Genomic DNA, 27,566 nt, shown 5'->3' with positions numbered 1-27,566 from the left:
TGTGTTAGGTGAATATTTATTCACATGTGTTATTTCATCTTGGTGGAATGTCCATTTTATCATATACTGCCCCTCTTTGTGTCTCATTGTCTTTTTTATCTTGAAGACTGTTTTGTCCCATATGAGTAGAGCAACACCTTCTTTCTTTTGCTTGTCATTTGCTTGTATAATCACCTTCCATCCCTTCACTCTGAGACTATGTTTGTGCTTACAGCTGAGATGTGTTTCCTGGAGGCAGAATATCGTTGGGTCTTGTTTTTTAGCCCATTCTACCACTCTGTTTCTTTTGATTGGATAATTCAATCCGTTTACATTTAGTATGATCATTGAGTTATTAGGGCTTAATATTGGCATTTTGTCTCTTTTGTTCTGGTTGTTCTATATTTCAATTGATTCTCTTCCCTTGTATTTCTGACTGCAATTTCAGTTTTGTGGTTTTCTGTGATAGTTTTTCAGTTGTCTCTTCATTTATGATTTGTGGCTCTATTCTGATTCTTTGTTTGGTGGTTATCATGAGGTTTGTATAAATGTTCTCATAGATGAGCTATCCCTTTTTCTAATAGCCTCTCATCTCCATTAGCCTAAGCTGGTTCCATCCCTTTCCTCTTCCCCTCTGAGTCTTTCTTTTCACAAATTATTCTGCTTTGTGTTGTGACTTTGTGTCTAAATTGAAGTGTTTATAGTTATTTTGATGCTTTCCTTCCTTTTGTCTTTTATGCTGTAATTAACTGTTTGCTGACCTGTTCTGATAGACAGCTACAATTTTCTGATTCTGTCTGTCCATTTATCTGCTTACTCAAAGCTTTGCAAACCTTTGCCTTTTTGTTTCAGCTAGGAAGGCTTCCTCCATCATTTCTTGTAAGGGAGGTCTAGTGGCAAAGAACTCCTAGGCTTTTGTTTATCTGGGAAACCTCTTATTTCTCTGTCTTATCTGAATGATAGTTATTATGAATAGAGTATTCTTGGCTAAAAGACTTTGTCTTTCAGTATTTAGAATATATCATTCCACTCTCTCCTAGCCTGTGAGGTTTCCGCTGAGAAATCTGCTGAAAGTTTTATACAGATTCTTTTGTAGGTTATTTTCTTCTGCTTTGCTGCCCTTAATATTTTTTCTTTGTCATTGACTTTTGCCAGTTTTACTATGGTATACCTTGGAGAAAGTCTTTTTGCATTGATGTAATTAGGAGTTATATTGGCTTCATATACTTGTAAGTCCAGTTCCTTCCCCAGGTTTGGGAAGTTCTCAGCTATTACTTCTTTGACAAGCTCTTGGCCCCTTTCTCCATCTCTTCTCCCTCGGGAATACTTATAACTCATATGTTGCTTTTCCTAATTGAGTCAGATATTTCTTAAGGAATTTCTTCATTTTTAAAACATCTTAGTTCTCTGTCTTCCTCTTTCAGTAATAAAGAAGCATTTCTGTATTTCTGTCTTCTAATTCACTAATTCTGTTCTCCATAACAACAGTTCTATATTTTGTGGTTCCTAGATTATTTTTATCTCATTATTTATGTTCTTCATAACCAGAATTTCTGTTTGTTTCTGTTTTTAGAGTTTCAATCTCTTTAGCGAAGTTTTCCTTGTGCTCATTAGTTTTATTCCTGAGCTCATTTGAACATTCTTTCTGAATTTTCTTGTAACTCATTGAGCTTGTTTATGACAACTATTTTGAATTCTGTGTCATTTAGAATATAAATTTCTATGAGTTCAGGATTGGTTTCTGGAGACTTGTCATTTTTCTTCTGCTCTGAAGTGTTATTGTAGTTCTTCATGGTGTTTGATGACTTGATCCTTTGCTGGCACATTTTTGTATCAGATTGCAGATTCCACCAGCCACAGCTGGGTGGAAACAGGAGCTGTGTTTTCTGATCCCTTCCCATCTGCTGGAAGTTGTGCAGATAGAGCTACTCTGTGTTTGTCTGGGCTGGCTATAGTTGCTCTGCAGGTTGTACTCACATGGGAAGGGCCTCTGCCCTGGGCGAGTGGATCAGGCACCCTAGGAAGGGCCTCTATGCTTGGCAGGGGACCAGCTGAGCTACTGCATGCTATGTGGGAGGGGCACCTATGCGAGGGCTGAGCCACCACTTTGTGGGTCCATGGGCTTCTGTGCTCTGCAGGTGAGGCACCTTCTGAATGGGAAGGGCACCTTCTTGTCTGTGCTGCACTACGGGGGAGGGGTGCCCACATGGGAGCCTAGATACCACTCAGTGGATCCTGCAGGCTGCTGCATTCCATGGGTGGATGCACCTTTTGAGCATGTGGGGTGCCTCCTTGTCTGTACTGTGCTCAGTGAGTGGGTGCCTTCATGGGGGCTGAGCTGCCACCACTCAGTGTAGAACCTTGCCACTGGTGGGGCTGCAGTGACACAGTGGGCACTACTATGGGCTGGCTGCAAAACCAAGAGCCTTTGCACAGGCTCGTCTGTCCTCCCCTCTTCTTAATGTCACACCAGCCCCTGTGTGAGGATCCACAACCTGGATCGCTGCCTCTGGGTAGGGGGAGGTGTGTGCTTACCTAGTTCTACTGCCTCCCAGGGATCCAGTTCACTCACCTTCAGATGTATAGCTGCATGGATCTGTCTGATGTCTTGTTATGCTGTGCAGGGAGTCCTCTGCTGGTTAATGAATGTCTTTTGGCTGTAACTTAAGGGGAAGTGTCTAAGGGAACAACTTACATGGCCATGGTGCTGATGTCACTCCAAGAGACAGTCTTAAAAGCAACCAAAAAGAAAAGATAACTCCATTTGGGTGAAGAAAGATAAGGATTCCAGCAGATTTCTCATTAGAATAAATGCAAGTGAGACAACAGTGGATGAACATCATTAAAAAGCTGAAATAAAAAACTTACTTCTTTATACAGCAAAAATATCTTTCAAAAATTAAGACTAGGGCCTGTCCAGTAGCATAGTAGTTGAGTTCGCATGCTATGCATCAGCGACTCAGGGTTCGGAGGTTCAGATCCTGGGTGCAGATCTAAGCACCGCTTATCAAGCCATGCTGTGGAGGTGTTCCACATATAAACTAGAGGCAGATGAACATGGATGTTAGCACAGGGCCAATCTTCTTCAGCAAAAAGGGGAGGATTGGCAACAGACACTATCTCAGGGCTAATCTTCCTTACCAAAATAAACAAAAAAAAATTAAGGCTAAATAAAAATATTTATAGACATATAGAAACTGACAGACTTGATCATTAGCAGACTCATAATACAGGAAATAATAATAGATACACCTCATGCAGAAGGAATATTATACTGAAAGAATCTGTATCTACAAAAAGGAATGAAAGAATCAGAAATGCAAATTAAGGAATAAATGTCAAGACATTTTTCATTATTTAAATCTCTTGAAAAGATGATTCACTGTCTATAGCAAAATATAATAACTAAGTATGTTGGAATTTACAATATAGACAAAAGTAATATGTATGAAAATGATAGCAAAATGCTGAGAGTAAGTAGATAAAATTATGTTATAAGGTTCTTATACTGTATGTAATATGGTGCAATCACCTGAATGCAGACTTTGAAAAGTTACAGACAACAAGAAGAAAAGGAGTTACAGTTCACAAGAAAACTCTGGTTTCTCACCTAAATCCCCATGTGCACTTCAAAATGCCCCAGCTAGATCCGATTGCCCCTTGCAGTTTCTAGAATGAAAAAGGAGCCTGACACACTTGGTGCTCTAGGTTCTGAAAGAGAGTTGGAGAGTTAGATCCATCATGAAGGTGAATCCAGGGACAGGGGGGCGATCGCCTCATTCTACAGAGTGAGCCAGTTGATACACAAATGTGCGTGTGAGCTACAAATGGATGCTGCTTGACTACTACCCTCCAAAACTTGCCCAAGAATCTGTCCTTACATCCACCTTAACCAGAAATATAGACAGAAAATAATTCTGTGAAATACAGTTCAGCCTCTCATAGTTGACTGTTACACCCCTTGTCCACGTGAAACTCACTCATATCTCCATAAACCACACAACATCCAAATAAAGATAATGGTAGCCATGCTACCACCTGAAAAAACTATTTTGTGAACAATTAAAAACACACTCACCTTTCCCCACAAGAGGATGGAAAATAATGTTTCATCTTCTAGGGATATTTGTTTTTCTCCCAGCTGATTCATATTTCTCCTTTCACTTCCTCTACCCTACATACTGAGATATAAAGTTAACTACTGTTGACATTTCTTAATTTAGATGATAATAGGATGAGGGAGGGGAAGAAAAAAATATATGATTCATATGTATCCAATCATATCAATCAAACTATACATGTCATATCCAAACATATACTTATCAAAATAAGATGAAATACTTGTTACTTCTATAGCCCACATTTCTGCAATTAGCCTGTGGTCAAAGCCAGTATGTATAATTACATTCTTCACTATCTATTCCCTATTGCCATTGTCCTCAGTAAGCATCTTACATAGTCCTGATCCTTGCATGGTGCGATGACCTGAACCTCCACTCTGGAAGACTTTGGCCCATTATCAGTTCTGCTAAATTGAACTATGGTGATTTCCTAACTGTAATCACAGACCCAGGGAGCACTAGAGGATCTCCTGCATTCCATTCACACTCCTGCTTACTACAATTGTATAATGCAAACCAATTCCCTTTTGATAGTCAACATGAATCAGCCAGCTAAGACTCCTATACTTTGCCTGATGATTCACTGTCAGAAGGAGCCAAAAAGGGCAGTGGAGCAGTCTCAATAACCAGTTCAATGCAATTATGCAGATAGTAAAGTCTCAAGGGTGAGAAGCAAAAACTTTTCTGGTAGCTCACGAGGCATAATAGTGAGTGGCGTCCCTCCCATTTCCACCCTATGATTCCTAGAACCATAAATCCTGAATATGGGAAAGGCAACAGTGTATGCCGACTTAGAGCACATACAGCATCCTGGAGGACATCACCTCAGCCCTGTAAGGTATTATCACCTACTCAGCACTGAGTCTTCAAAGACCCTTCCATCATCCTATCAATTAAGCTGCTTCAGAACGAAGAGGAAGATTATAACACCAATGAATCCATGAGTACGAGACCACTGCTGTTCTTCATTTGTTGTGAAATGAGTTCTTTGTCTAAAGCTCCCATGTGGAATTCCAGTGGATTACAATGGAATCCCACCGTAATTATATGTGAGAAATTGTTAGTTCATGGATAACAGTTTTGGCAGAAGCACGTCAGACAAAGAATGCAAATCCCTATCTAGAGTAAATGTCCTTTTCAAGAAGAACAAAGAACAGTCCCTTCCATGATGGAATGAGTCTGATGTAGTCAGTCACCAGATAACAGGCTGATGTCCCCTAGAAAGGACATCATCTTTGGGAACTCAGTATTGACTTCACCTGTATCCACAGGGAGCACTCAGTAGTGGGTACAGCTAGATCAGCCTTAGTGAGTGGATATCCAGGTAGATGATCCCATGAATAATCATCATCCCTGCCACCATGGCCACCATGTTCATGAGTCTTCTGGGCAATAACAGGAGTGGCTGGGGAAGGAGACTAACTGGTATCCCTAAAATGGGTCATCAGATCCACCAGATCATTGAGATCATTTCCTTCTGGGGTCACTCTGTGTGGAGTATTGACATAGGACCCAAATATCTTCATGATCTGTGTCTATTTGGAGATGTCTATTGTTATATCTCTACCGCATACATCTTTGTCACTATTTTATTACTGTGTTCCTTCAAATTCCCTGACCATCTAACTAAACTATTAATCACTTCCCTGAATCAGTATAGAAACATATATCCAGCTATATCTATGACCAGGCATAAGGAACCAGATGCACACTGCTCAAATAGATCTGACAAGAATGATTTTTCTTCACCATTGTCCTTTTGAGTTTCAAAGGACACCACCAAGAAATTGAAAAGACAATGCACAGAACTGGAGAAAATACTAGCAATCATATAGCTGACAAGGGACTTGTAACAATAATATAGAGAAATCTTACAACTCAATAACAAAAAGCCAGGGGTTTAAATTGACCTTTCTCTAAGAAGTTACACAAATGTCCAATAGGCTCATGAAAAGAGCTCATTCTTATTAGTCATCATGAGATTGCATATCAAAACTGAAATTGGATACCACTTCATCCTGCTTCGATGGCTAGAATTAAAAATTCATGTAACAAGTGTTGGTGAGGATGTAGAAAAACTGAAGTCTGCATATATATCAAAATGTAAAATGATGCAGCCATTTTGGAAAATAGTCTGGAAACCCCTCAAATGATTAATCATAAAGTTGCCCTATGAACCAAAAAGTCTACTCCTAGGACATAACCAAGAAAAATGAAAACGGATGTCCTTATAGATAATGTCTGTGAATGTTTGTGGAAGCATTATTCCTAATAGACAAAAGAAGGAAACAACCTAAATGAAGAAATGTTGTAAAATGGACTATGGTGATAGTAGCACATATCTGTGAATACAGAAAAAAGGTCGCACTTTACACTTTTAATGGGTGCATTGCATGGTATTTGAATCATATCTTAATAAAGCTGACATTATTTAAAAAGTAGTGTTCATTTATGTCAATTCCGACCCTAAATTTAGCACTTGTGCAGCTAAAAACCTGCTTCTCAGGAGAGAGGTAAAATCCATTTTTTTAATTTCAAAAATAACACTTTTAAAGCAAACATTGGGAGGAGGCGGAGTCAAGATGGCGGCGTAGGCAGACTCGGAACTCACCTCCTCCCGTGGACACAGCCAATTTACAACTGCTCATGGAAAAATTACCCCTGAGACAAAACTGAAAACTGCATAAGAGAAACTCCTGCAACAACGGACAATCCTAACTGAGGTGGAAGAGGCAGAGACTCCCTTCTGGAGAGGAAAAATGCCACCTTGACAAGCTGCCAGCTTCACTGCTGCCTGGAGCAGCTCACAGGTACGCAGCCTCCCTGGAGGCGTGGGGCCCTGAGCCGGGAGAACCCCTGCTGTGGGCATTTTGTGGACCCAGCACAATTGAGACGAGTGGCATAATATCTGACTGTGTCTGCTACTAAAACATTGGGGAGTACCCCCAGAAAACCTGTTTCACAAAGAAACTAAAACTGGCTCTTAAAGGGCCCACGCGCAAACTCACCCATTTCAGAAAGCATCCTAAAATCACCAGAAAGAAAGGTGCACAGTGCTGTGGTGAAAAAAGACTCACCTAATAGGCCCTGAGTGCATCTCGGTGAGGGGTGAGACCTCTCCAGGGACTGGGACATTGGAGGTGGCCATTGTTGTGGCCCGGTGTGGGCATGCTGACAGATGCCATTGGAGTTCTCCCTGAGGCCTGCTAGCCCAGGGTCTGCCCCACCCGCTAGAGCACTGATTTAATCCAGCTCAGCCAGGGCAGGCATCCCACCCTAGAGACTGGCCCCACACAACAACAAGCCCTCAGGCAACTTGTGGGCCTGCATAGATTGGTGACGGTATTCTCTGCAGCCTGGCAACTGAGCCGACTTCAGTGGGGCAGGGTGTGCACAAGGAGCAGGTGGAGAGTGTGGGGCGGTGCTGGAGTGTGTGGGGCTCCCGCCGTGGAGAGACTGGGTCCGCTTGGGGAGGTCGGGGCGCTCACACGGGGCAGGACTGTGTTGTCTGTGTGTGTGGACCTGTGGGCGGCAGGGTTTGTCAGCTGCAGAAGACTTGTGCTTCTCAAAGACCCACATAGGAGGTTTGCCCCACCTTCCAAAGCCTGAAACGATTGGGTGCTCCTGTGCCTGAGGCCTGCCCCACCCAGCTGCAATCCTCAGAGAGCTGATAAGAGACCTAATAGGCTAGAGGCTTACGGCAATTGTAAGGCCCTGAGCCTAACAACCTGACACGCTGGGGGCCTTCTCACTTAAAAGAAATACTGCAACACAAATGTGGTATTAGAACTTGCAGCCAACTGTGCTGGAGCTCCCCACACCTGATAAAGAGACTGAAGGGCCCACAACAACTACAAGCAGCTGAGCATTACAACAGCTGGCCAGGAGCATAACTCAGCCTCCCTGGGCGCCTACAGGGAGAACTAACAGGCCACAACAGAAGGACACACGTAGCCCACATAGGGGTCACCACTGGAACATTGAGAACTGAGGGAAGCACACTGGAAGCATCCTAAGGCATTACTTACATAAGGTCACCTATCCAATAGCAGGAGACGTAGCTGACCTACCTAATATGTAGACACAAACACAGGGAAAGAGGCAAAATGAGGAGGCAAAGGAATACATTCCAAGTAAGGGAACAGGACAAAACCCCAGAAAAGGAACTAAGTGATACAGAAATGAGCAACCTACCCAACAGAGAGTTCAAACTAAGAGTGTTAAGGATGCTCACTGATCTGGGGAGAAGAATAGATGAACTCAGTGAGAATGTCAACAAGGAAATGGAAGATATAAAAAAGAACCAATCAGAAATGAAGAATACAATACTGGAAATGAAAAATTCATTAGAGGGACTCAAAAGCAGAGTAGAGGATACAGAAGAACGGATCTGTGAGCTGGACAAAAGACTAGAAGAAATTACCCAAGGTGAACAGGTAAAAGAGAAAAGAATTAAAAAGAGTGAGGACAGTCTAAGGGACCTCTGGGACAACATCAAGCACACTAATATCCGTGTTATAGGTTTCCCAGAAGGAGAAGAGCGAGACAAGGGGGCAGAGAATCTATTTCAAGAAATAATAGATGAAAACTTCCCTAACCTAAGGAAAGAAACAGACATCCAGGTACAGGAAGCACAGAGAGCACCAAACAAGATAAAACCAAAGAGGCCCACACCAAGACACATCATAATCAAAATGTCCAGAATTAAAGATAAAGAGAGAATCCTAAAAGCCACAAGAGAATGTCAAGTTACATACAAAGGAAACCCCATAAGGCTATCAGCTGACTTCTCAGCAGAAACCTTACAGGCTAGAAGAGAATGGCATGATATATTTAAAGTGCTAAAAGGAAAAAAACTTACAGCCAAGAATACTCTACCCAGCAAGGTTATCATTCAAAATGGAAGGAGAGATCAAAATTTTCCCAGATAAGCAAAAATTAAAGGAGTGTGTCACCAAGAAACCAGTGCTACAAGAAATGGTAAAGGGACTGATTTAAGGGGAAAAGAGAAGACCACAAATAGGAAAAATTATCTATTTCCATGATTAGAACGTAATGGATACAAATACACAAAAAAGAGGTTAGATATGATATCAAAAACATAAAAGGAGGGAGGAGGGGAATTAAGAGTACAGGTTTCAGACAGAGGTCAAACTAAAGTGACCATCAATTCTGTATAGAAGAAGAAAGGAACAGAGAAGGACTACTAAAACACTGAGAAAAAAAAAGTTAAAAAATGGCAGTAAGTACATACTTATCAATAGCTACTTTAAATGTCAATGGACTAAATGCTCCAATTAAAAGGCATAGGGTGGCTGACTGGATAAAAAAACAAGACCCATATATATGCTGCATACAAGAGACACACTTCAGACCTAAAGACACTCACAAACTGAAACTGAAGGGATGGAAAAAGATACTCCATGCAAATGGCAATGAAAAGAAAGCTGGGGTAGCAGTACTCATATCAGACAACATGGACTTTAAAACAAAAACTGTAAAAAGAGACAAAGAAGAACATTACATAATGATCAAGGGAACAATGCAACAAGAGCATATAACACTTGTAAATATCTATGCACCCAATGTAGGTGCACCTAAATATATAAAGCAATTATTAACAGACATAAAAACAGAAATAGACAGTAACACAATAATACTAGGGGACTTTAACACTCCGCTTACACCAACGGATAGATCATCCAAACAGAAGATCAATAAGGAAACATTGGCCTTAAACGACACACTAGAACAGATGGACCTAGTAGATATATACAGAGCATTCCATCCAAAAACCGAAGAATACATGTTCTTGTCAAATGCACATGGAACATTCTCCAGGATTGATCACATATTAGGCCACAAAACAAGTCTCCATAAATTTAAGAAGATTGAAATAATAGCAAGCATCTTTTCTGACCACAACGGTATGAAACTAGAAATCAACTATAGGAAGAAAATCAGAAAAGCCACAAATACGTGGAGATTAAACAAAATGCTACTGAACAACGACTGGGTTAACAAAGAAATCAAAGAAGAAATCAAAAAATACCTGGAGACAAATGAAAATGAAAATATGACATGCCAGAGTGTATGGGATACAGCAAAAGCGGTTCTAAGAGGGAAGTTTATAGCAATACAGGCCTATCTCAACAAACAAGAAAAATCTCAAATAAACAATCTAACAATGCACCTAAAGGAACTGGAAAAAGAAGAACAAACCAAGCCCAAAATCAGTAGAAGAAGGGAAATAATAAAAATAAGAGCAGAAATAAATGAAATAGAGACCAAAAAACAATAGAAAAAATTAATAAAACCAAGAGCTGGTTCTTTAAAAAGATCAACAAAATTGACAAATCTATAGCTAGACTCACCAAGAAAAAAAGAGAGAAGGTACAAATAAGTAAAATCAGAAATGAAAGAGGAGAGGTTACAACAGACACCTCGGAAATACAAAAGATTATAAGAGAATACTATGAAAAGCTATATGCCAACCAATTCGACAATCTGGAAGAAATTGATAAATTCTTAGACTCATACAACCTTCCAAAACTGGATCAAGAAGAAGTAGAGAATTTGAATAGACCAATCACCAATAAGGAGATTGAAACAGTAATCACAAACCTCCCCAAAAATAAAAGTCCAGGACCAGACGGCTTCCCTGGGGAATTCTACCAAACATTCAAAGAAGACTTAATACCTACCTTTCTCAAACTCTTCCAAAAAATTGAGGAGGGGGGGAAGCTCCCTAACTCATTCTACAAAGCTGACATTACCCTGATACCAAAACCAGACAAGGACAACACAAAAAAAGAAAATTACAGGCCAATATCACTGATGAACATCGATGCAAAAATCCTCAACAAAATACTAGCAAATCGCATACAACAATATGTTAAAAAGATTATACACCATGATCAAGTGGGATTTATTCCAGGTATTCAGGGATGGTTTAACATTCGCAAATCAATCAACGTAATACACCACATTAATAAAATGAAGAATAAAAATCACATGATCATCTCAATAGATGCAGAGAAAGCATTTGACAAGATACAGCATCCATTTATGATAAAAACTCTGAATAAACTGGGTATAGAAGGAAAGTATCTCAACATAATAAAGACCATATATGAGAAACCCACAGCTAATATCATCCTCAATGGTGAAAAACTGAAAGCCATCCCTCTAAGAACAGGAACCAGACAAGGATGTCCACTGTCACCACTCTTCTTTAACATAGTACTGGAAGTCCTAGCCAGAGCAATCAGGCAAGAGAAAGAAATAAAAGGGATCCAAATTGGAAAGGAAGAAGTGAAACTGTCACTATTTGCAGATGACATGTTTTTATATATAGAAAACCCTAAAGAATCCACCAGAAAACTTTTAGAAGTAATAAACGAATATGGTAAAGTTGCAGGATACAAAATCAACATACAAAAATCAGTTGCATTTCTGTACACTAACAACGAAGTAGCAGAAAGAGAAATTAAGAATACCATCCCATTTACAATTGCAACAAAAAGAATAAAATACCTGGGAATAATCTTAACCAAAGAGGTGAAAGATCTGTACACTGAAAATTATAAAACATTGCTGAAAGAAATTGAAGAAGACACAAAGAAATGGAAAGATATTCCGTGCTCTTGGATTGGAAGAATTAACATAGTTAAGATGTCCATACTTCCTAAAGCCATCTATAGATTCAATGCAATCCCTATCAAAGTTCCAACAACATTTTTCACAGAAATAGAACAAAGAATCCTAAAATTTATATGGAACAACAAAAGACCCCGAATAGCTAAAGGAATCCTGAGAGAAAAGAACAAAGCTGGAGGTACCACACTCCCTGATTTCAAAATATACTACAAAGCTATATTAACCAAAACAGCAGGGTACTGGCACAAAAACAGACACACAGATCGATGGACTAGAATCGAAAGCCCAGAAAGCCCACACATCTATGGACAGCTAATCTTTGACAAAGGTGCCAAGAACATACAATGGGGAAAAGAAAGTCTCTTCAACAAATGGTGTTGGGAAAAGTGGATAGCCACATGCAAAAAAATGAAAGTAGACCCTTACCTTACACCATACACAAAAATTAACTCCAAATGGATTAAAGACTTGAATGTAAGACCTGAAACTGTGAAACTTCTAGAAGAAAACATAGGCAATACGCTCTTCGACATCGGTCTTAGCAACATCTTTTCAAACACCACGTCTGACCGGGCAAGAGAAACAATAGAAAAAATAAACAAATGGGACTACATCAAACTAAAAATCTTCTGCACAGCAAAGGAAACCATCAACAAAACGAAAAGACAACCTAAAAATTGGGAGAAGATATTTGCAAACCATACTTCTGATAAGGGCTTAATCTCCAAAATATATAAAGAAATCATGCATCTCAACAACAAAAAAGCTACCAACCCAATTAAAAAATGGGCAAAAGACCTGAACAGACATTTCTCCAAAGAAGATATACAGATGGCCAACAGACACATGAAAAGATGTTCAAATCACTAACTATCAGGGAAATGCAAATCAAAACTACAATGAGATATCACCTCACGCCCGTCAGAATGGCTGTAATTAACAAGTCAGGAAACAACGTGTGTTGGAGAGGATGTGGAAAGAAGGGAACTCTCATACACTGCTGGTGGGAGTGCAAACTGGTGCAGCCACTATGGAAAACAGTATGGAGATTCCTCAAAAAATCAAGGATAGAACTACCATATGATCCAGCTATTCCACTGTTGGGTATTTATCCAAAGAACTTGAAAACACCAATTTGTAAAGGTACATGCACCCCTGTGTTCATTGCAGCGTTATTCACAATAGCCAAGACTTGGAAGCAACCTAAGTGCCCACCAAGGGACGAATGGATAAAGAAGCTGTGGTATATACACACAATGGAATACTACTCAGACATAAGAACTGATGAAATCCAGCCATTTGTGACAACATGGATGGACATTGAGGGTATAATGCAAAGTGAAATAAGTCAGAGGGAGAAAGTCAAATACCGTATGATTTCCTTCATTAAGTAGTAGATAATAACAACAATAAACAAACATATAGGGACAGAGATTGGATTGGTGGTTACCAGAGGGGAAGGGGGGAGGGAGGAGGGAGGAGGGTGCAAGGGATAATTCGGTACATTTGTGTGGTGATGGGTTGTAATTAGTATCTTGGTGGTGAACATGATGTAATCTATGCAGAAATAGAAGTACAATGATGTACACCTGAAACTTTTACAATGTTATAAACCAATGTTACTGCAATAAACAAAAAAATAAAAAAATAAATAAATAAAAATAAAGCAAATATTGGTCTATAAAGGAGATCTCGAAACCACCACATTTTTAAAAAGAAAAACCATAAGCTTCCTTGTGTAAGTCCTCCATATTTATATGAGAGCAAATGTCTCCTTTGTGGAGATGGAGACCACAGAGGAAAAAAAAGAAACATGGACTGCTCTAAATAGCATTGACCATTATAATTAGATTAATAGATATACCAATTACTTGTCACCTATTGGAACATGAGTTATCGATAGACTATTTTATGTACCTTAACCCTGGGACCTAAACAATAATTTCAGGATTCTTTAAGGGTAAAGATCATGAAACAGCTGCTCTACTTGCTTCTAATCTGGAGTATTTTACCCTGGGATTTCTGATCAGCCCCACGTCAAGATGCAGCAGCGCCCCCACAGGCAACTGGAAGAACTGACGGAGAGAAGCCGTCTCCATCAGAGCCCCTAAGTTTTGCTGAAGATCTAGCCCCTATCCCCTCTTCCATCCCAGCCTGGTCCTACTACACTCAGAAGAGGTTATTATTTCCGGTTCAGGACCTCCCATGTCCTGCTCTTCTCACTACCTTCAAGGGTAGCATTGGGAACATCGCTCACCCTCTCTCAGCCCCTTCCCTTCTGTGTCAAGTGCACACCCATCCATCTGTGTTGGGGAAAGTGGGGAAGGGTCATCCTGTGGGACCCTAGACAGATGGCCCAGGACCAGAGGCACAGACAGCACCATAAATCCCCATGTGGCTGTGTGGTGGGTAGTGGGGGAGAGAAGGGACTAGTAACCACTGCCCTGAGTGGCCTCAGCCTCCAGCTAACCTAGGGAGGGCCAGGGGGCTGGTCTGAACCCATCTGTGTCAAACATGTCCCTGCCCCAGGAGCTTCATCCTGGAGGCACCATGTGTGCTAAACTGCTGCAAAATAACCTGACTAATTAACTTGGTTTATTAAGAGGAAATTTCCCCCTCACCAGATCTGACAACGCATTGATCTGCCCCCAAATTCTTTATTTTCTTTTTTGATTTTTTTTTTTTTGGTGAGGAAGACTGGCCCTGAGCTAACATCCGTGCCAATCTTCCACCACTTTATGTGGGACTCCGACACAGCATGGCCTGAGAAGCGGTGCGTCGGTGCGTGCCTGGGATCCCAACCCAGGCCGCCAGCAGTGGAGACCATGCACTTAACTGCTACGCCACGGGGTTGGCCCATGCCCCCAAGTTCTTACGAGAAAATATAACATTGGAACTGAACTGGTTTTGAATCACAGACACCGTAGGTTCTCACTGTTCTTTCAGAGCCTCAGACAAACCAGACTCTTCCCTGCAGGGCACTGACTCTGCTCTCCCCAAGCACAACTCCTGTTACTTGTTCCATCTTCCCATCCTGACAGCTCCTCTAAAGTCACCTCTCCAGAGAGCTCTCCTCCAGCCTCTCAACATACAGCACTCACCTGTCATTTTTTGTTCTCTTCTCTCTATTAATTGTCTGCACATCAGCAATCACTGTATGGATCTTTCTAATTATTTTAATAATTAATTTATTAGTGTTGATTATTTCCCTAATTGGTCAGGAAAAATTTTTTTTTAATGCAAGTATACACACACGACCTTCAGAACCATGAACAGACAGGAGCCTATTTTTATTCCACAACAATAAGTCTGGAGTCAGGCAGTTGTTCTTCAGGTAGTCAACAGTTCTTTGAGGTCCCAGATCTTTCTTACTTTCCATCACACCGTCCCTACTATGGAGACTTTGCTTTCATTCTTGTTAACTTAAGATGTCAGGATGGCTGCTGCAGCTCCAGCTATCACACCATATTCAACAGGGAAGGTGCTGCATAAATCCAGTCAGTTTCTTTCCTTCACAAAAGGAAAAATTTCTTGAAAGAACTGCAGCTGACTGACCCTTACATCCCTTGGGCCAGTGCTGGGTCACTCGGTCAATCAGGCTGCTGAGGACCTAGGGAAAATGTCTAGCTTATTAACAAATAGAAGAGATAATGCACAGTTAGAAATTGGTGTGGACAATTTGCTGTAACTGCAGACCCAGTGTGTCTACTACTCTGCCCCACCCATGAAATGGAAAATCCATTCCATCAGGGATCATGTCTTGCTCATGTTGAATTCCAGCATGGAATGTGCCAGACCAAAATGGCTGAATAAACATCTGCTGGTGGATGTTCTCCTGTCTCTGTCTTTAGTGCAGTAACCACCAGCCCCACATCAGCTCTGCACCCACAGCCAGCACCAATCAGAGTCATCCCCTGAGTCCTGTGTCCCCAATGCCAAGCCCAGGAACACCTGGACGACCACCCATGACCTTGTAGGGATGTGCAGGAAGCCTCAGGTGGGCCCCGCCTCCTACTCCTCCAAATGGGCATCTTCATGTTTTCCTGGGTGATCTGAGCCCCTCCTGCCTGGTCTAAGGCAGGCAGGGGCCTCATAGAGAAGAGTAATTCCTCCCCTGGGGCCAGCAGTGCATGGATCAGGGAATCACCACGTGAGCAGTAGGTTCAGAATCTGCACCTGGACAGAGGACGCCCTGAGCCTCCAGCGGTCAGTGTGGAGCGGCCACCAGGGGGCAGCAGAGAGAGACCCGCAAGGACCTGGGCTCCTGGATTTTCAAATCCACCCAGGAGATTGTAACACGCAGGGAAGGTAGTAACCATGACCTAACACCTGAAGGCAGAGGTTTCATTTTTTTCTACAGTGTCAACTTAAAAGACGATGTACATGTAATCTGACTTTGTGGTCTTTTGATCTCAATCTGGTAGAAATTGCCTATTTCTCTGGCCCAGGTTCAAACACTTCAGTTCCCCCACACACCCCAGTCCTGCTAAAGCTCTATGATGTCCACAGACTCCTGTCCCCCGTGTGATCACACATTTTCACCTCCCTCGCTTGGCTCTGAGATCTTTGGTCCTGCCAGGAGGAGAAGCTCCTCCTTTCCCCATCTCACTCCAGGGGCTGGTGCCAAACTTTTTTCTTGCTCTTTTTCTACTCCAGGCAAACTGTGGATACACAATAACCTTTATGTGACTTAATTAATTATAAAAAGTATTTTTATTACTTAATGCATTTTCCCCAGCAACTGAAGGAAACTTATTTAAAAATAAGTTTCACATGAGGTATTCTTATAATTTACAGTCAAATTTCATTCTCTTGCACTCAGCTTTTTCTTTTGAGCACATGATTTGTCATTGGCCCATCACACACACTGGGGATACTGAGGCACAGCACCTACGGCCTGCTCAGGACCTCATGGGCCAGGGCAGACACTTACAGCCCCTCAGTGGATCTTTACAAACTCCACATGCACTTGGCACGGGAGGAATTTTATCCCCCTCTCCACAATCAGGAGCTGTGTCTAGGGTGGCCCCTCACCTGGCTAAGCCTGCAGTGTCACCTGTAGAGTGGGGATGAGCAGGGTCACTGCACGGTGACCTGGAGGGTCATAAGAGACCTCCTGTGTGAAGCTTATGAAGGTGGAGCTACAACTAGACCAATATGTGAACTTCACCACAAGACAATTGTAGACATGACACTCCTGAGTCCTGACTGATATTAACCACCTCCCTCCTGAGCCAGGGTGGAACAGAGGAAGGACCTGGGTTCCAGAATAACCCAGCATCAGCACTGTGACTCTGACCACCTTCATGACAGGGCCCAGGACTATTCAGTGGAAAAGTCTTCAGGTTCCTGGAAAATGCAGACAGATTTCACCTCTGATTCTGCTGTGACCAGGCCAGGAAACGAGGACAGGGCACAGTCTGGAGTGGAGTTGTGGGCCCCCAACTACGAGAGCAGAAGGAGGAGTAGAATCCACTGGCTGAGTACGGGTTCTTCAGGGGCCGCCCCTCCCCTCTCTTTGTCCCTTGGGGCTGAGCCCTTCTCTGAAACCACAGAGCTCCTCAAGCAGCACCCCTGAGCCCTGGCTGATTTGCACACCCAGCAGCTCCCCCCTGCAATGGGATAAGAGAGGCCTGGGAGTAAACCTTCCCAGCCTTGGGCCTCAGGGAGGAGGATCAGGGAGCCTCCACCAAGGCCTGGACCCCTCTCCTCGTCAACCTCCTTGCTCATGCACAGGTGCTGCACCCACACTTACACCCACCTCAGCCCCAGGGCTCTAAGTGTGGCCCTGACTCTGAGCTCAGCACCCTGTGGGGGCAGGATGCTCATGAACCTGCTGCAGGATGAGGGGCTGGTGGGGCCGAAATCCCCACACTGTGCTCACTGCCTCTGTGTGAGCCCTGAAGGGCTGCACTTGCTCAGAGAAAGGGGAGTTTCCTCATTTGTTCAGAGGGCCCATCCATTAGTCCATCCCATGGGACACAGGTGCTGAGATTGATTGGAGGGGGTGCCCTGGGGGCCAACAGAATCCCTGGAGCTAAGTTCTGGTGAGTCAGGTGGGAGATCTCCTGGGAATGGGCCCTTCATCCTCAAGCCAACCTCTCCTTTTCTCTCTTGCAGGCTCTGTGGTCTCCTATGAGCTGACTCAGCCACCCTCGGTGTCAGTGGCTCCAGGACAGATGGCAAAGATCACATCTGGGGGAGAAAACATTGGAAGAAAGGATGCTCAGTAGTACCTACAGAAGTCAGGCCAGGCCGCTGTGCTGGTCATTTATGAGGATAACAAGTGGCCCTCAGGGATCCCTGACCGATTTTCTGGCTCCAAATCATGGAACACAGCCACACTGACCATCAACAGGGCCCAAGTCGAGGACAAGGCTGACTATTACTGACAGGTGAGGGACAGCAGTAGTAATGCTCACAATGACACAGGCAGATGAAGAAGTGAGACACAAACTCCTTCCCCGTATGTGCCACACTCTCCTCCAGCCCCAGGAGGACTGTAGACACAGCAATGAGCAGGTCTGGCTCAAGTCCCCAGATCTGAGATCCCCAGGCTGCCTTATTATCCCAGTCCTCCAGGCAGGCTCTGTGTAGGGTGGATCAGGAGTGGATTTAGGGCTGGCAGGACCAGGATGTACTGGTGTTTTCTGGGTCAGGATGTGAGCTGGAGAACCAGGATCTGTTATGAACAGAGAGAGGGCGACATATGTCTACTGCTATATGGTCCCTGGATTTCCGTATAGGGGTGAATAGCCACTCCTTGGTCAACTGTCCAGGATCATTCCCATAGAACCTCCCACCGTCAATGATTCCTGAAGCCCCTCACTCCCATGACAGACTGGGATTCTGACTGAAGAAAACCAGCATAGTGACACTGGGGTGTCCATCTAGATCCCTCTTCTGTCCAGACCTACCCACCAAAACTGGCTGGGGGTCCCTTGTGCTCACAGTTGTGTCCTCGCTGGGAATTGCCATTGTCTGTAGAGAACTGCCATAAGTGAGACAAGAACCCCATTTCTTCAGTGAGGGTGGTTCATTGGCAGCTGCCATCCTGGCGGAGTCCCTGGACATCAAGCTGATCTGCTTCTCCTCCAACTGCAGGTCCTGCTTCTCCTGAACCAGCTCAGCTCTGCTGTGGACACAGCATCTGTAAGAGCGCAGTAAACTCCCCGTGTGCTCTCTGGACTGACCTGAGGGATCAGTGTGAAGTGCCCCTGCTCTCTCTGCCCAGTGGCCCTTCCCCTCAGTGACACCAGCCCAACCCTGAGGCTGTTCGGTCCTCACTTGCCCCCTTTAGAAATTAATAAGAGAAACCTTCACTAAAAAGGAGTCAGGAAGGTCTGTAGTGGCATCTCTCACACCCTATCATACCACGTCGATGACTCCAAATAGGAAGAGAGGTGCTCACATCTCCAACAAGAATTACAACTTTACTACTGAAGAAGATTTCTCTCCCAATCCGGCAACAGCTCAGCCAATGAAAAGCCGTTGCCACCCTGAAATGTTACTTTCCCCCAATGGACTTTCCTTTTGAGCAATCCCTCCCTAATCCACCTGTTCCTCTATAAAAACAGCGTCCATCCTTCGTTTTCTGGATTTGCCTATCTTTTGCCATAGTATGCACATCCGGAATTGGAATTCTTTTGGCTATTCCTGAATAAACTCATTTTGAGGGTAAAATAACCAGTGAATTTGCTTTTTAAGTTGACACCACCCTGGTCTGCATGCTGCCCTCTGTGGACGGGTCAGAGGACACACCGTGATGTCAACGTGTGCAGTTCAGGTTCTCTGTTTCTGCAGAACTAGGTACCTCCTCCCAGCATGAAGAGTCACAAGCAAGGCTGAGTCTAGTGAGACAACAGGGATGAGATGACACACATCACAGATCTGGACAAGCATGAAGGAGTTCTGCAGTAGTTTTGCTCAGATATCCCATGACGTCAACTGTGAGAACCAAGACCACATCCCTGGGTGCCAAGGCTTAGTGATCAGGACAGTAGGCTGGGAGGATGTGCTCGTCATGACCTGTGAAAAGGGCATTGCATCTGTGAGGTTGTTTGTATGTGTGTGTGTGTGTGTGCACGTGTGTGCATGTGTATGTGTGCATGTATGTGTGCATGTGTGTGTGCATGTGTATTTTTTTATTACTAAGAAATGTTACCAATATCAAATGTCCCAAACCCAAGACTTTCTGGTTCCATAACTTTCCTCCTTCCAGTATTTCAGTGTCTTTGCTTTATATTACGTATAAGAATAAGGAATAAGAATATTAATAGGAGGAGGAGGAGGAAACGTTCATATGTGCCTAATATGTATGAAATACATTCAAAAGCATGTTATATTTTAACTTTTTTAATCACAAATCCTCTGTGAACAAGCATTCTCATTATCACCCAATTTACAGATGGGGAAACTGAGGCCTGGAGGGATGAGCAACCTGCCTGAGGTCAGCACTAGAAAGTGGCTGACCTGGCAGCAAACCCAGGTCGTCTGACCCCAGAGTCCCTGGTCCTCACCACCATCCTGTGCCCTCTCATTGTGCTTTCAAATCTGAGACTTGGCCTGTCCTTCAGGTGCCAGAAATTTCTTTCTCTTATTTCAAAACTAAACGACTAATATTGTGACTTTGCTGTGCAGCCCTGTCCAATAGAAACAATGTTTGAACCACATTTGTAATTTAAAATATTCCAGTAGCCACATTTATAAAGTGAGGAGACACAGGTGGGATTATTTTTCATAATATATTTTGTTTAACTCAATTAGTTGAAATAATTTCACTTCACTAGGAATTAAATTAAAAAACATAGATACATTTTACCTTAGTTTTACACTAAGTCTCTGAAACGTGGTGGGCATGTCAGAACCACAGCACGTCTCACTGGGACTACCCACATTCATGCTCAGCGGCTACACGTGGCTTGTGTCCCCACTGTGGGCAGAGCATGTTAGATGGAGGAGGTTTCCTTGGGGTACCTGTCCCTGCAGGACAAACTGGCAGCCACCAGAGAGTGAAGCAGGGTCCTATGACCAGACTTCATAGGGACGGGATGGCTGCTTCACTTTCCACCCAAACCAGGAATACTGAGGGAACATAGATTTTAGGAAATTTTTATAACGTGTCCATACTCCTTCTGTTCTAAAAGACAAGATATTAAACATAACTACAATTTTAAAAATGAATCTGGGCCATCAAAACGCGTTATTGTTATTAGTCAGTGTAATGAAGGACAAAAATCTGTGTGAATTTTTGTAAAAAATTGCTGCAAGTATCCCATTCAGTGGGAAGATCATTTATTTAAACCTCACGAGAAGTCATAAAGTTATATTTTATGCATAGATCAATAAAGGAAGGCTGCTCATAAGCAATATTTTACTGAACTTGGATGACCTGGTATTCTCCACAAAGAGATATATTTGCCTAATTCACAAACACTGATCACTTTTATGATGGTCAGTTCTCCCAGGATGTACTAACAAGTTCCCTCCATGTTGTAATGAGACCCAGAAGCAAAGGGGTCAGAACTGGCCAGGGGAGTGGCCAGAAGGGCCCCATGGGGGAGACTCTGAGGGGTGAAGTGTGAGGAGAGGAGGCATCGAGGTGGGAAGGTGGAGAGGAGCCGTGTGTAACACAGTCAGCGGGAACAGTGGTGCGCGTGTCTGAGGGATGTGGCCCTCGTCTCATCTTCAATGATCTCTTCAGAACAAACTCTGAGGAGTGAGCACGTGGGTCTCCTGTCTGTGCACAGGTATCAGCACAGCGCTTCACATGTTATTTCAATGAACAATGTCTCCAGCATTTTGTCAGTGAATTAGCGTCATCACTTCCTCAGCAGTACTAAATTTGAAAACAAATACATTTCTTCAGGATATTTGGTGAAATCGGCATCGTGCCATCAGGATTATAAAAAATTTGAGGTTTCTGTTCCTACTCTGACAGTTGTTCAAACTCAATGGCCTTGGCCACGTTGGAAAAGGAATCCTGATCCTAACCTGTCAGGAGATGAGCCTGACAGGAGGAAGCAACCAGACTTCTGATTTCCCCAACGTCCCGCTGACACATGCTCCTGTGCTGTCTGTCATGGAGGGAGCAGAGGGAGAGTCCCCACCTCTGTCTGCAGAGAGAATTGTTTTCACCAGGACATACAGATTCCAGCACCATGAAGATATGAGCTCTTCAGAACAAACTCAGGGGGAAGGAGCACCTGAATACAGAAGAGAGGGTGGTCACATAGGCCCAGGAGGGCTGGGATTAGGGAGTAGGAGGACATGTGGCGTGGCAAGGGGCAGGCAGGGAGGGGCTCGCAGGGAGGGGCTCACAGGTCAGGCTCTGAGGTCAGTCTCCTGTGTTGGAATCTTGACTCACTCCTCACTGTTTGGGGGAATTTGGAGAAATCAATTGACCTCACAATGATGGCTCCCTCCTCATCAGACTGGAGGAGAAGTTGACCATAAGCAGAGGGCTGCTGGGGGGTTACTGTGATGTCTGGTTGTGGGGGGTGCATGTCAACACTCACCAAGGGTCTGGCATCTATTGAGTGCTCAGAAGGAGTCATTCTGTTGAACTAGCTGTACTTGTAGGATGACATTCATTCTGTAGGCATTAGGTGGCACTGTGGGTTCTGGCTGGGGACTCTAATAGCTCCAAGTCCCGTGGGCTGTGCTCAAGTGCAAAGACCATGACTGATGCTTCCTTTGCTGACACTTCTACTTGGTGGAATCAACCCCCAACTCTGAAACCGACACCTGGCCCTTCTTCTGACCTCAGGAAATTACCAGCAGGAGGTCCTTAGGCTCAGGGCTCAGACAAGTGCTCACACAGAAGGAATGGAGAATACATGTGCATTCAAAGCTCCTCCCTTCTTTAACTGCAAGAAGAGAGGATAAGAGTGGAGCTTGGAGAGGTCAGTCCAGCTGGGCAGCCTCAGGGCAGAGCTCCTGGAAGCCCCCCAGCATGTACTGGGTTCCCTTCTACCTCCTGCCGCTCATTTTCTCCACAGGTCACAGTGTTCCAGGACACTCATTGGTCTCCCTCCCTGACATTTCCCTCCAAGCACAGTCCCCTGACCTCTGTCCAGTCTTGGGACATTGAGCACCATTCTTGTGTTTTCTGTTTCCAGGTCTCTGTGCTCTGCCTGTCTTGACCCAGCTTGCATCTGAATCTGCCTCCCCGGGAGCCTCGGTCAAGCTCACCTGCACCCTGAGCAGTGAGCACAGCACCTACACCATTCACTGTATCAGCAGAGACCAGGGAAGGTTCCTGGGTATGTGATGAAGGTGAACAATGATGGAAACCACAACAAGGGGTATGGCATCCCTGACTGCTTCTCAGGCTCCAGCTTTGGGGCCGATCGGTACTTAACCATCTCCAACATCTAGTCTGAGGAAGGCTGAGTATCACTGTGGTGAGATCCGTACAATTGATGGACAAGACTGGAATGCCACAGTGACACAGAAAAGTGTGAGTGAGGTGAGAACCTCCCCTCCCTCTTTCCCATGGGGACTCAGGGTGAGCTGATCCTTGTCCCTCTCCAGGACCCTGAGACCTTTGATCTCCTAGCAAACCTCATCATCCTGCACCTCCTCCTTGAGACTTCACTAGAATGAAGCAGACACATGTCAAAAATTAGGTCATTTTGACAACACAACATTCTGTTTCCTCCACCACAGGCCTGTAGGGATAATGATGGGAGAGACCAGTTCAAACCAGGCAGGAAAATGACCCTGATAGAGTGGCTGGCCTGAGATGAGTGTGTCCCTAAGAGCCATTGGGCCCTGTGTTCCTACCATGGGGCTCTGCTTGAGACAGGGACACAGATCTCAGGGTTCCAGGAGAGACCCTGGAGTCATCTGCAACTAATGTCCTGTCTCCGGGTGTACCATGGTGTACATCGGGACTCTTGTCAGGGTTGAGGATTCAGTAGGAAGCATTTGGCCCTCTGGGGAGGCAGGACGGTGAGATCTGAACCCCATGGTGGGTGCTGAGCTGAGGTACAGTAGGTAAGTAGGGTGCATGTTAGGAGGTGTGTGGCAGGACCAACATGGAGCATGGCTTGTTCTTCTCCAGCTGACTTAGATTCTCAGCTTATGGTGCCAAGAATGGCTGCACATCCTACCCAAAGAATTTTCTAGGGCCAGGAGAATATCCACTAGTACAGCAGCAAGGCATGGTGGACAGAGGACACTGAGGTGTAAAATGCGATGCCTCCCCGAGTCTCAGCCCTGTGAGTGATCCACCTGAAATACTCTTGGAGGGGACAGATTTACTGGTCTCATGGATTTCCTCCCTAGATTTTCTGGAATCACATGCATGGTGTAAACATGGAGCAACCATATTGACCAAGCAATTCTAGTCCCTGGGCAAGGTCAGTTGGGATTTTGGGGCTGAACTCCAGAACATCAGGCTGTTCTACCCCCATGTCTATTCTCTGAGATGGAAAGCCCAGGAGCTGCCTGTGGCCTGGAAGACTTCCAAGTGGGCAGGAGGGGAGGACGTGGCTGGTCTCCCAGGGAGGGAGTGGACAGGGTGCAGGAGGGCAGGAGGAGAGATGGACATCAGGGCTCAGTCCTGCAGTGATGTGTGTCAGCCTGTGGTTGGCTGAGTCACAGGGGTCACAAGGACATCTCTCATCCTCCCCACTCCACTAAAGGCTTTATCTCTACAAGGATTTGCAGTGACTTTGTCCCAAACAAAGTCTTCCATGGGTCCCTCCAGTGGGGAGTTTCCTCCACCACTTATGTTGTAGGAAAGGGAGTCAGGAAGACTGTAGGGAAATAAATCCAAACCCCAGTGTGGACCACCCCACATCCATGTCCACCTGGGCCTTGTGTGCTAACAACTTGGAAGATGGTCAGCAGTAGACTCTGATGGACAGACAGAGGGACAAAGTGATGACAGTGAGTGGAAAAGGGGAGCAGATAAAGATCATCCCCTGTCGTGCTTAGTTGGTGACCAAGCAGTGAGGGAGCTGCCACCACAAAGCCTTGTCAGAGAGGGACCAAGGGACCATTAGAGGCCGTTTTTTATGGTCAAGGTTATGACAGGGTCAGGGTCTCATCAGAGGCCACTGTCAGCTCTTGTCATGTGAAAGTGACTAATGAATGGTGTGAAGGACGAATGTCCCTTTCTGAGTTGTCCATACCCGTGCACTAGTCCTCACAGATGCCAGGTGATCTTGAGACCTGGAGTAACAGTTTATTTCAAAGGTACTTGTTTCTGTGGCCTTAACAGAGTCTCAAGAATGAATGTCATGTAGTGTCATTGTCACAGTTGGGGAATCTCTAAAGCCTGAGAAGCTATTGACAAATCAGTCCAGGGAGAAGCTGAAACAGGTCACAGGACCTCCATATGGAGGCACATTGGAGCTGCTGTGGCTGTGAGTGGACAGGGGAGGCCAGGCAGGTGGCTAGGAGTGAGAATGTGCTGGAGGAGGGGTCCTTCCCCTCTGGCTCATCGTGCATCTCTCACTCTCTCTCCTTCTCTCTCTCTGTCTCTGTCTCTGGATTTCTCCTCTTAGTCATGTTATGTTTAATTCTTCCATTATGTTTTTATCCTATGCTGTTCCGTTTATCTTTTCTCATTGTCTTTTCCTGTCCATTTTGTGTGTGTGTTTGTCTTTATTCCTTAATAGTTATGAAATCAAAAATATTGACAATGTGTCTGTCACTGTTCTAGGTGTCCTCTGTGTCAACCAGTATCCTAGCCCCTCCCCTGCAGGATGGAGTCCTCATTCCCCAGAGGCTAGTGTGTCTGAACTCCAGCTCCAGGACTTGCTTCTGCTGAAGAGAGCTGGCACAGCAGGGACACTCCCCTTCCTGGTGGCAGCCTCTATCTAGTGACCTGTGTGTGTGGTGGGATAGTGGCAGGGCCCCCACCTCAGTCGGTAGGATCTGAAGATCAGGCCCAGGACCAGAGCCCCTTTGGTTCTACTGTGGGCCTGGCTGTGTCTGCTTCACAGATCAATGTCCATCTCCGCCCACATCCACTCCCTTCAACCCTTCCTGTCCTTGGGTGTGTTCTCTGGTCCATCTAGACTTCCTGCACACTGGTCTCTGAGTGAGAGTTGGCTCCTGGGAAGCTTCACCAGCCACAGTTTTTTTTTCTTTTTTTTGATGAATTTTAATTTACATACAATAAAATCCACATTTAGTGAACAGTTCTGTGAGTTCTGATAAATGCATTCAGAGGTGTAAGCATTTCCACAATGACGATGTATAACAATTCACTCATTAGCTATAAATTCCCCAGAACCCTTGGTAATCATAGCCTCCACCCCCACTGCACAACTCCTGATCTCTTGTCTGTCCCTATAGTTGGGTCTTCGCAAGAAGGTCTTAAAATGAAATCATACTTGCTAGCCTTTTGGTTCTGGCTTCTTTCACTCAGCAAAATGCATTTCAGATGTATCCATGTTGTTTGTTAAGAGTCCATTCCATTTTCGTTGCTGAGTGGAATTCCTTTGCATGGGCCACTCACGGTTTGTTTAACTGTTCCCCAGTGAAGTGACATTTGGGTTGTTTCCAGTTTCCACTCTTTAGCAATTTCAGTTAAAAACTTTACTACATTTGTTACAGGTTTTGTGTAGACATAACTTTTCATGACGCTCAGGTAAATACCTGGGAATGGAATTTCTGGGTCATATGGTAGATATTTAGAGAACTTTCTCAGAAACTACCAAACTCTTTTCCACTATGGATGCTTGATTTTCCATTTTCATTATCACCAGGCGTTTATGAGACCTCCAATTGTTCCACGTCCTCATTAAACTAGATTGTCAGTGTTTTTAAAGCCTTTTTAATTTGTCTGTAGTAGTATCTCATAGTGTTTTTAACTACCATTTCCTTAGTGATGTGTGATTTCGAGCTTCTTTTCAGGTTCTTATTTTTCATCTGTGTATTTTATTTGGTAAAGAATTTCACAAAATTTTTGCACATTTTCAAATTCAGATTCCCCAGGCAGCTTGTACTCATCGCTGTGTGTTTATTTAGATCAATATGATTTTATCCCGTGAGTGGGTTCACATGTCCACCACCATTTTCAATTCCATCTCCACAGGGATCCCTCGTGTTGTTCTTTTCTATCAACATCCACCTCCTCCCTCCGAGGTGCCCTTCACTGCCCCTAACCCCTGGAATCCACTAATTGATTCTCCATTTCTAAAATTGTGTCCTTTCAGAAAGGATATATAGAAATAAAAAATAGGGGGCCGGCCCCGTGGCTTAGTGGTTAAGTGTGCACGCTCCGCTACTGGCGGCCCGGGTTCAGGTCCCAGGTGTGCACCGACACACCGCTTGTCCGGCCATGCTGAGTCGGCGTCCCACATACAGCAACTAGAAGGATGTTCAGCAGCTGTGACATATGACTATCTACTGGGGCTTTGGGGAGAAACAGGAGGAGGATTGGTAATAGATGTTAGCTCAGGGCCCCTCTTCCTCAGCAAAAACAGGAGGAACTGTATGGATATTAGCTCAGGGCTGATCTTGCTCACACAAAAAAACAAAAACACAAAAAAAACAAACAAAGATTGTTAAATAAAAAGAGAAATAAAAAATAGAGTCCTATAGTGTCTAGCCTTTTGAGATTGGCATTTTTCACTCTGCATAATCTGCTGCACACTCATCTTCATCACTGTTGCATTAACGGTTCATTACTTTTCATTTCTGAGTAGTATTCCACAGTCCCAATGTACCAAAGTCTGTTTATCAATCCGCTCATTGAAGGACAACTGGATTGTTCTCGTTTTAGGGTTATTATTCATAAGGTTGTATGAACATTGGTGTATAGATTCGCTATGAAAATAAGTTTTC

General features: G+C 44.1%; 1 pseudogene; it reads left to right on the top strand.

Moving 5' to 3' along the window:
• LOC147912435 (uncharacterized) overlaps positions 1-18,356 on the top strand; it is a 29,584-nt pseudogene extending 11,228 nt beyond the window's left edge.
• Positions 18,357-27,566: the final 9,210 nt, after the last annotated feature.

Source organism: Ceratotherium simum, chromosome 35, assembly GCF_057802395.1.
Source record: "Ceratotherium simum simum isolate JZ-2026a chromosome 35, ASM5780239v1, whole genome shotgun sequence".
In the NCBI taxonomy this organism is placed as follows: domain Eukaryota; kingdom Metazoa; phylum Chordata; class Mammalia; order Perissodactyla; family Rhinocerotidae; genus Ceratotherium; species Ceratotherium simum.
This window is presented reverse-complemented; position numbering and strand designations above follow the sequence as displayed.